Here is a 5,874-nt window from a genome sequence, read left to right on the forward strand (position 1 = left end):
CATCAAAAAAAGAAAGGGGGGTGTGTGCTAAGAACATTTTTTTTGTACATGTGGGTCCTTTTCCATTTTTTATGATCTCTTTGGGATATAATCCCAGTAGTGGAATTGCTGGATGAAAAGATATACATAGTTTTATAGCCTTTTGGGGTAGGTTCCAAATTGCTTTCCAAAAGGGTTGGATCAAATTCTGATGGATATGGCTCTCTTCAACAATGAGACAATTCAAACCAGTTCCAGTTGTTCAGTGATGAAGAGAGCCATCTACACCCAGAAAGAACCATGGGAACAGAGTGTGGACCACAACATAGAATTTTCACTCTTCTTGTTCTTGTTTGCTTGCATTTTATTTTGCTTCTCTTTTTTTCTTGTACAGCAGGATAAATGTATAAATATGTGTACATACACTGGATTTAACATACATTTCGACCATGTTTAACATATATTGTACTACTTGTCATCTAGGGGAGGGCGTGAGGGAAGGGGGGAGAAATCGGAACACAAGTGTTTGCTAATGTTGAAGATTTGTCCATGCATGTGTTTTGAAAAATAAAAAGCTTGAATAAAAAAAGGTTAGATCAGTTCTCAAGTTCCTTTATATTTGCAATTCCTTCATTTGCAAAGTAATTTGAATTGATAATTAAAAGCAATGAAAAAGCAATGAACTCAGACTCCTCCTATTGTCTAATTATACCAATTTAAGAAGCCTATAACAAAATCAATGTTCAGTGAATACCTAAATATAGCCAGGGATTTAGGATTTTAAAACTTTGTTCTAACAAGCAGACTTGGTTGTATTTGCATGTCAGAGATAAATTTATGCCTCTTAGAAAACTGCTTCAGTTAATTTCCTCAATTAAGCCTTCCATTGTTCATCTTCATGGTCTAGAAGAGGAAATTTTTTGAGCCTCGGACGCATCCCTACTGTGAAGAGGAGGGTCAAAAAGTGGATTTGTCTTTTATCCCATTTGCTTTTGCATGACAAATTTCTAGTATTTGAAAGATTAAAGTAAATGAAATCATTATTACAGGATATGTTGATGGTTTGCATGGAAGTCTGGGTGGGTATATTTTTGTAGATGAATAATAGAGAGCACAAATGCTTCGTTTACAAGAGCCTTATCCAGTGTTTTTGTTTAATTTAACCTTTAAAGTACAAAATTCTACTGATGGTGGTGGTGGTGGTAGTGGTACCGGTGTGTTTCTATAAAATATTAAAACACAATATGTGAAAGAAGTTCATTCTATCAAGGGATACAACATAGTCATAAAGTGCTCTATATGACATAAATGACATATTTGTTGGACAACAAAAGGTGTCCATTCTGAAGGAAAAAGATCCAAGGAGATTGTAATAGTTGTATTTAACCACTTTAAAGAATGTCGTGTGGATGAGACCAGGAGATAGAGTTAGGGGCAATGAATAGAAGTTGCAAAGAAGCAAATATAGTTAAATCTATAAGCATTTATTAAATGCTTACTGAATTCCAGTAAGTGCTGGGAATACAAAGAAAGTAAAAAAAAATAGTCCTAGATTTCAAAGTTCTCATACTCTAATGGGGGAAATGACATGCAAAGAACTATACACCATCAAGCAATTGACAAGATAATTTGGGAAATAAAATAAATGGAGAAAAGCACTTTGATTAAGGAAGGTCAGGGGATGCTTCTTGGATGAGGTAGGATATTTACTGAGTCTTGGAGGAAGTCAGGGCAGCTATGAAGAGAAGATGAGGAAGGAGAGAGTTCCAGGCAGGAAAGATCATCAAAACACCTGGGGTTGAGCTCTTATATCAGGAAAAACTATGAACAACTAGAGTATATCCTCAAGGGGAATAGAATGTCAGGGGTAGGGGTGATGTACCCATTATCATTGGAAGTATTCAAGGAAAGTTTAGATGACCATTTCCATGGCTATGTTGTAAAGAGAATTATTTTTCAATTATGAGTAAGACTAGATTTTACTAGTCTAATAAGACTTTAATATGTCAAATATCTTACTAAATTACCTTATATAGAAATCTCTACCAACTCTGAAAATCGGTGATTTTCTGAGTAATTATCAGTAAAATATAATTTGTCTAACATTATCATCTTTTTTTAAACTCCTGAAGCTTTATTTTCTACTGTGAATGTTTTTTCTTTTAATTTTATTAGTCTTTTGACAAAATCTTTCGCTTTTCCCCTTTTCCAATAGAAAAAGCTATCTTTTGTTTAAAAAAATTAAAAAGAAGAAAAACACAACTCAGAAAAACTAATGAATGCGTCAGCAAATTTGAACGTACATGCACTATTTCACATCAATTGCTTCCCAACTTCAAAAAGAAAGTGGGAGGGACACTCTCATATTTCTTCTTTAGAGTTAAGCTTGATCATATTCCTTAAACTTTCAATGTAGTGTTATTGTTGTTGTCCTTTCCATTTTCATTATTAGAGTCATTGTTTATATTGTTTTGCTGGTTCTTCTTATTTCATTTTACATCAGCTCATCTTAAGTCTCTGAACTTCTCTAAATTCATTATGTCTGATGTTTCTAACAGCCTGGTAATATTTCCTTACATCATTGTTCAACAATTTGCTTGACTGTTCTCCAATTGAGGTGCAACCATTATGCTTCCAGTTATTTATCCCTGAGAGTACTGTCATGAATGTTTTGATATAAATAGAGGCTTTATATTTGTCCCTGATTCCTTGGGATAGATATTTTGTCAACGAGCTTGAACATTTTAGTCAGTTTCCTAACATAATTCTAAATTGTATTTCAGAATAGTTGTTTCAGTTCCCAGCTCCAACATCAATACATCAACACTCTCTACATCTTTTGTCATCAACTTTGTCATTTCGTTGGTCTTGTTGTAAGACTTCATAGGTATTTTTATTTATATTTCTATTAGTAGTAGTAATTTGGAATAATCTTTCATATGCCCCAGTCACGCTTTGGGCAATGACTTTTGGTGCATTATATTTGTGTTAGTTCCCTATATATCAGGTCTCAGACTTTCATCAGAGACATTTAATGAAAAATTATTATGAATTTTTGATATTGTCCATTTAGAATGTTCCTTTTAAAGTTTGTTGTTTTCAATGTACATTGCCTGAGGTCTTTTTTTGGGAAAAAAACTTCTATTAAAGATTTCTTCCCAAAGCTCATCATGGTATAAAGATGACTCTGGGTTCCTGAAGGCTATTTCAGAAGGGCATGAATGTTCACTCGTCTTACCAAGCTAGGAAAACTTTGCTTTTGAATCTGAAAAACCATTTTAGTTGAACAAATATTGCTCAAGGATCTTCTAGGTGCAAGGCTCTAATCTAGGTGCTGGAGGTACAAAGTCAAAAATAAAATCATTGCTTGCCCTCCAGGAGCTTACATTCTGCTTAGGACAGACTGTATTTATTGTTCAAAAACAGTCCAGATGGATACTGGGTACTCCACTGCCAGAAGCTTGGTTGTTCAGTGGTAACTTTTTTCTCTGTACTCATCACTCATCAGCCAAGACACGAAGGGAAGGAAATTACAAACTGGGGTTTCTAGCTTAATAAAATCATAGCTACTTAAGGTATTTAAATAGTATTGAAAACAAATTGGAAATTTTAGTTAAAAACTAGAAATGAGAAACTTCAAGGGCTTCATTTTATTTTATGCATGTGTCATATTCAATGAAGAGCTTTATTTCGGAAACAGTGGTTTCTTTGTCACTAAATAGTCATTGAGTCACATAGCAGTTATAGTGGATAGTGTGCAGATTTGGAGCAAGAAGAGTGGAATTCAAATTCTACCTCAGATGATGTATGGGTAGGTCCCTCAACATGTCTGAGTCTTAGTTTCTTTGTCTATAAAATTGGGACAATAATAACATGCAAGGTTGTTATGATATTCAAAAGATATACATCAAACACTCTTCAAACATTAAAATTCTATACAAATGTTAGCTATTATTGTTATTTGTAGTGGTAGTAGTAGTAGTAATAGGAGAAGGAGGAGGAGGAGGAGATTAGAAGAAGAAGAAAGAAGAAAGAAGAAGAAGAAAGAAAAAAGAAGAAACAAGAAGAAAGAAAAAAGAAGAAACAAGAAGAAAGAAAAAAGAAGAAAGAAGAAAGAAAAAAGAAGAAAGAAGAAGAAAGAAAAAAGAAGAAACAAGAAGAAAGAAAAAAGAAGAAAGAAGAAGAAAGAAAAAAGGAGAAAGAAGAAAGAAAAAAGGAGAAAGAAGAAAGAAAAAAGAAGAAAGAAGAAGAGAAGGAAGAAGGAAGATTTATATACTAGTAAAATGAATCCCTCTTCACCCTTCTGTCCCACAAAAGGATAGCTCTTAGCCCTTTAGAATCTTGAGGACCAAGCCACAATTGAGGCTGCAGGGGAGTCTGAGATCAGTAGGTGATGCTAAATCATTGTCAGCATGTCTCACCCCACTATACTTTCCAGGAGAGAACTGATGTCACACCTCCACCTTTCCCACTCAGTTCCAGCTTGGAATGATACCCAACTCTTCTTGCCTGAGGTATTCATTAATAAAATGAATTTGCAAAATAAGGTAATGATGAACATTCAAGCTCCTTCACTTATTTTTGAGAAAATAAAAAGGGCAAGAGTTGAACTTCCATATTCACATTAGGCCAACCTGTAACTTTGCTTTCAATACAAAATAGTATAAAGTTGCTGATTTGTTCAATAACAGACAACCTACACACAATCCAGCCAACCCAATCTGATTCATTCCAGTCCAGTTCAATACAATACGATACCACAAATCATTTTGAAAGAGTTTTACTGATATTTTCTTTATATCACCTGGATTTCTTTCTGTAACCTATTCTCTTTCCTTCTTAGGAACCCAATCCTTATCATTGAATATTTTTTTTAAAGAAAGAATGAAATTAGCTCTGTATTAGTTCCATCATGAGGTTCATCATATATATATGTATATATAATGAAATAATACACTAGTTAGCACAGGTTTATTGCTGTAGTTAATATTCACATAGCATTTGTAGAAGTGCTTTACATATATTAATCTCATCTGATTTTCAGAATAAACCTATGAGGTCAATGTTATTATTATTTCTATTTTACAGAGAAGGAAACTGCTTGCTTAAATAGTTAAAAAACTATGGAGGTGCAGAGATAGTTAACTGATCTGGAAGTTCTGTGCAGCAGATGCATAACATTTTCTGCTTTTCACAAATAAGATACTGTCAAGATGTAAAGGAGAACAACAATTTCTGAACAGCTGCTTAGAGTAAGTGGAGACTGGGCCATCAGGCCTTCTGCCCTTCTGGAGCAAGTCTCGAATCCCAAAAGTAAACGAGCAGAGCCAAATAAGGCTGAAGCCCTTGGAGAACACGCTGCCCTTGACCTTCTTCCTTGGGTTGCTCGGCTGGTTTATGACATTCCTCGCCAGTCTGTGTCCTCCAGTGGCGGGCTATATTTAACTGCGGTATCTTGTGGCGGTGACATGGGCTTCATTTTGAGTGTTGCTGCATTTAAGGTCAGGGCAGAGCCTAATATTTAGTTTGCTTCAGTAATGTGTGTTCAATTGCTTATGAATTCAATGTGGTGCTAGATGGAAGCTAGCAAAACATCCAACGTAAAAATGATATTTCAAGTTTATTTTCTGATTAAGGTGATTTTTGTTCCTTTGTATGGTTCAGAACATGCAGTGTTTTAGGCTGCGGGAAACTATTGATTGATTGATTGAAACTATAGCTACTATTGAGATCAGGATTCCAGAAATCTCTTCAGACATGATTGTTTCATCTGCATTGAGGTCCTTTGGGTTGGTTATAAATGACATTTATGTTAAGTCTCAAAATAGACTGGGGATTTTAAGAGGCTGTGAGAAGGAAAGGGAACAAGCATCTATTAAGCACCTACTATGTGCC

The sequence above is a fragment of the Sminthopsis crassicaudata genome, chromosome 3 (genome assembly GCF_048593235.1).
Source record: "Sminthopsis crassicaudata isolate SCR6 chromosome 3, ASM4859323v1, whole genome shotgun sequence".
NCBI classification, from domain to species: Eukaryota; Metazoa; Chordata; class Mammalia; order Dasyuromorphia; family Dasyuridae; genus Sminthopsis; species Sminthopsis crassicaudata.